Raw genomic sequence first — 5060 nt, 5'->3', positions numbered from 1 at the left:
TGTTATATTCCGACATCCTAAGAAAAATAATGTGGTAATCTGCCCTGCTTCATTTGATACGTATCGATGAGTAATTGGATGTTGCGGGAATGCAGTTAGTTTTCCCGGCAGTTGTCTCCAGCAGCCACAAAGTGGCCGCTTACTTTCTGTCAAACATTTGCTTTCATATGGCTAAGTACATTAATTTCACTTAGTCTAACTTTGTCTAGCAAATCTCCAGTTTTACTTCGGAAAAAACCGGCAGCGTGTTTCACATTGGTGACCCCGCCAGGCGAGGCAGTTCCGTCGGCCGTCGATGTCCTACGGTCATATAACCCCCAATAAAACTAGCGCGTCGAACGATCGGCAGCATGGATGGTCTCACACCATCCATGGCAGGGACCGACCTCACAGAGCCACTCAGAAAACAGGAATATCGGATTTATCTGCCTCTAAACTGTAATGTATGAATGCGTCGTGAAAATTTTACAAGACAGCTGAGGTTTGCTAAGCAAGAAAAAATAGACCAGGATCTGTATTAGCGAAGAGATTAGCGATGCACGTGAAATGTGTATAGATTGCAGCATACCTAGATGTAGTCAGCGATGGATTATAAAAGGATTTAAAGCCGCTTCTTAAAGCCTACAGTCAAAACGTTTTCTGAACGTTTGTGGTCCTCAATATGATAGATATTCCATAGCAATTTAATGGGCTTCGTCCCATTAGCAAATATTGCAAAATCGTCCTCAAATAATGTTTTCTTACCTAAATGAAGTAATGTTGATCCAGGAAAAAACTTGTTACACACTCCTTAAAGTTTCATATTCCTAAACAGAAACACAGATGTGCACCGCACTGAGAAAAAAATTTACCACCCTATGGAAACTAACCCTTTTATTCAGGATAAGACTCATGCCATACTCAGGTAAACTAACGTATTTACCAACGATGCCTTAGTTCGTTCGTAACTCCTGCGATGATATGAGGCAGTACTCATCGATGCTTGGTATTTATGCTCAGGATCATGAGTATGTGGTTAGTAATCTAGCCGTGAGTAGGCTTCCAGCTCGCTGATTGGTTGAGCCGATGTGGCACCGCCGCGCACGTTTCGCGCGCGTCTGCCATTATTTCAGTTGAATTCCGTTGCTTGGTGGTGAAAGTGCGTCGTTCGCGTGTGCAGCATTTTATGGACTTGGTGTGCAGAAACTGAAACTCGGATTCCGAGGCCAATAGTAAGTATGTTCATATACTTACCTTATTAATATTTATTATTGATCAATGACCACAAGCGCAATTGTGTGTCGCGAGGAAATAGGCATATAAGGTACCGTGAGAGATGAGGGAGATGTGAGAGCACATCTCCGAAGAGATGTGATAATGATAGGTAATTAGTGAAGATTTGTGCTTTGTAGGTGTTATTTTAATAATGGCAATGGAATGCGTATTTGACGATAGTCAATGCTTTTGTTCTATGAAAAGTTTTGATGATTAAATACGTGAAAATATTATGAAAATATTTTTTTCCGCTGGGTTCCTCCGGGTTGTGTTGGATATATTAAGGTAGGGAAGTAGTTTTTTTTCTTCAAAAATGTGTCATTAAAATATACCGACTGTATGTCTCCTTTCACAGTTTCTTTTGGATATATACCACCGCACTGCTGCCGGGGCTGGTGCCGGTGCAGACGCTCGCCCCGATCGACGCCGGATGCTCGCCGCCGGGTGGCTTCAGAATGTGAAGTCTGCCTGCTCCTGTTCGATAGGTACGGAGATCTATAGCTCATCTTAACAGGTTACTAAAAAGTTACCAGATTTTTTTACTTCTTTCTGTATCTTGCGATCACAGTGTCAGTATATAAAATATAATTATGCCATCTGCATAATTTACCGCGGCATACTTTGCAAAAAGAAAAACACTAGCCGTTTTCACGACGGGTTATTTCACGACGAGTTTTTTCGATATACCTATCTCCAGAAGCGCTGCGCTGATTGTCACCAAATCCGATACAAAGCCGATCGTATTTCTTCATTAAAATATGGAAATTATATATTTTAATAAAATGGTTTTATTTTTTGCTGATCATTTTGAGCATAAAAATCATAAATCCATTGAAAAAACTAATTTCGTGAAAGTGAACTATTCCCTTTAACACACCTCGCCGATGTCTTCTGAAGTTTTCGCTTTATTTCTTAACAGCTTATTGTTTTCGGTCCATAGGTAAAGTTTCGGAGACACTGGTGCGTCTTCTGGAAACTGCAGTCTCAAGGATGGCGACGGAGAAAGTGCGCCCATGCTTTTCCATGCCCTCGCGCTACTGAGCCAGAATACCAGCAGCCAGCACCCTTCGAGCTGCAGTGCGCCGATCTCGCGGTAGGAAGCGGTTCAAAAACTAAGCGATCTCGCGCAGTGTTTGCGATCTATGGGAGTGTTTCATTGTTTTTTTTTTTAAGGACCTCTTTTAGTGTTGTGTTTAACGGATTGCGCCCCGTACCCGGCTCTTGAATTGCATGTTGGCAGAGATGTCGTATGATGGGTTTTTGTAATAAACTTCAGTGTTTTTACTCATGTTTGTCACGTTTGCAAGGCGTAAGGTTAACGAACGCATTTTTGGTTTTATGCGTTGGCAGGGGCGGTCGCAGACTTGGCGTTTGGGGGGGGCCAACTTGGCTAAGGGGCCCCTGCACTGACCCGGGGGGGCCCGGTGCTAGCTTAAAGGGGCCCACGGGCGTAGTGCATGGGTGGAGAAATCCAGCCATGGCCGGTGAAGCGGGGGGGGGGGGGGGGGGGGGGTAGGGAGCGGCACCCGAGCGGAGGCTCATTGCCAGCTTTGAGGGTGTACCATGTCGAAAAGGTAAGTTCATTTTGAAGCATTGGTAATGTCAATAATTCACGCAACTGTGAATTGACTACCGCAAAAAGTAAAACCGGCTAACTTAGCCATTTTCGAAGATACCGTGCGAAAACTTTTGACAGTGGGTCATCGGTATGTGTTCAATCAGATGTGTTTCGTTTCTTATTTTTACTCGAGCACAAATGTAAGTTTTGAAGACCATCACAGTAGCAAATGCATCGAAAGATGGATAGTACTTATCCTGAATTTGTCGTGCTGTATCGAAAGTAGTGTTGATGAGAAAAGGGGTTTTTATTCCAGATTATTGTGGGTGCACAATACATTGCCTGCACCCACTGGATAATTATTGTTGGTGCAACTGCACCCACTGCACCCATGGTTCCTACACTTATAGGTCCATGGATAACGCTTCGGCGATACCTATCGCATAGAGGCTGCAATGTGGCCCTTAGAGTATAGTGTCAGACCCCCAGAGGCCGGCGTTGGACCCAAGGGTCAGCGAAGGGCCTCAAAGGCACCAGATGGGGCCCCAGAGGCTGATGTGGGCCCTCAGAGACAAGTGCGTGACGCCCAAAGGTAAGTCTTGGGCCCCATAGAACATAATAGGGCCATCAGTGGCCGGTGTAGAGACCTCATAGGCTAGTTGGGGGCATATAGAGGCCAGTTTGGGGCACCTCAGATGTCGGTGTGAGGCCCTTAAAGACCGGTATGGGTCCTCAGAAGCCGGCATCGATCCTTCAGAAGCCAGTACGGGGCCCTCAGAGGCACATAAGGGTCAGTTTGGATCCCAGAGACAGAAATGGGACCATCAGAGGCCGGTGTGGAACCTTAAGAGGCCGGTTTGGGCCCTTAGAGGCCAGTTTAGGGCCCTCAGAGACCAGTACAGGGCCTGCAAAGGGCAGTTTGAGACCATCAGAGACCGACTTGGGCAATCAGATGCTAATGTGGGTCCTTACAGGCCAGCATGGGCCCTCAGAGGTTAGCGTGGGGTCGTAAAAGACCGACATGGGTCGGCGTTGGACCCCAGAGGCCAGCCTCAAAGGCCAAAGATGGGCCCTCAAAGGTGATGCGGGCCCTAAGAGGCCAGCATCGGGTGTTCCGAATCCAGTGCGGGGCCCTCAGAGGCTAATGTGCGCCCTTACAGCCCAGCATGGGGCCCTCAGAGGTCAGAATGAGGCCCTGAAAGACTGGCATGGGCCGGCGTTGAACCCCAGAGGCCAGCAGAGGGCCCTCAAAGGCCAAGATTGGCCCTCAGAGGCCGATGCGGGCCCTTAGAGGCCGGCGTCGGGTCTTCAAAATCCAGTGCGGGGCCCATAGAGGCTAATATGTGTCCTTACAAGCCAGCATAGGGCCCTCAGAGGTCAGTGTGGGACCCTAAAAGACCGGCATGGGCTGGCGTTGGACCCCAGAGGCCAGCGGAGGGCCCTTAAAGGGCAAGATGGGCCCTCAGAGGCCGGCATCGGGTCTTCAAAATCCAGTGCGGGGCCCATAGAGGCTAATATGTGTCCTTACAAGCCAGCATAGGGCCCTCAGAGGTCCGTGTCGGGCCCTGAAAGACCAGCATGGGCTGGCGTTGGACCCCAGAGGCCAGCGGAGGGCCCTTAAAGGCCAAGATGGGCCCTCAGAGGCCGATGCGGGCCCTTGGAGGCTAGCATTGGGTCTTCAGAATCCAGTGCGGGGGGCCTCAGAGGCTAATGTGGGTCCTTACAGGCTAGCATGGGGCCCTTCGAGGTCAGTGTGGGGCCCTAAAAGACCGGCATAGGCCGGCGTTGGACCCCAGAGACCAGCGGAGGGCGCTCAAAGACCAAGAGGGGCCCTAAGAGGTCGATCCGGGCTCTTAGTGGCCGACATCGGGTCTTCAGAATCCGGTGCGGGCCCTCAGAGGCAATTAAAGGCTAGTCTTGAGACAGAAATGAGGCCACCAGAGCCTGTGTGAGGCCCTCAGCCGCCGGTTGGGCCCCTGAGACCGGTTTAGGGGCCCTCAAAGGCCAGTGGAGGGCCCTCAGAGGTCAACGTGGGTCCTCAGCAGTCAACCTGGGCGCTTGACCGCCACTGAAGGGCCCTCAGAGGTCAGTGTAGAACCCTCAAAGACCGGTGTGGGAGCTGTTAATAGCTGGCGTGGGTTTCTCGAGCCTCGTGACAATCGAATACGGGCCAGGGCCCCATACGCCCAGGGGGGCCCATCGGTTGTTTGGGGGGGGCCAAATGATATGATGGCCCCCCCCCTGATTT

At 49.7% G+C, this 5060-nt stretch overlaps 1 long non-coding RNA gene across 1 annotated transcript; it reads left to right on the top strand.

Annotated features, from left to right (window-relative positions):
- Positions 1 to 1128: 1128 nt before the first annotated feature.
- On the top strand, positions 1129 to 2538 carry LOC122364718. The gene is made up of 3 exons (XR_006253622.1): positions 1129 to 1211; positions 1610 to 1739; positions 2195 to 2538. It is a non-coding gene; the product is annotated as an uncharacterized LOC122364718 (long non-coding RNA).
- Positions 2539 to 5060: the final 2522 nt, after the last annotated feature.

Source organism: Amphibalanus amphitrite, unplaced genomic scaffold, assembly GCF_019059575.1.
Source record: "Amphibalanus amphitrite isolate SeventyFive unplaced genomic scaffold, NRLGWU_Aamphi_draft 000693F_arrow, whole genome shotgun sequence".
Lineage (NCBI taxonomy): Eukaryota > Metazoa > Arthropoda > Thecostraca > Balanomorpha > Balanidae > Amphibalanus > Amphibalanus amphitrite.
Note: the sequence above shows the minus strand (reverse complement) of the source record. Positions and strands in the feature narration are given on the sequence as shown.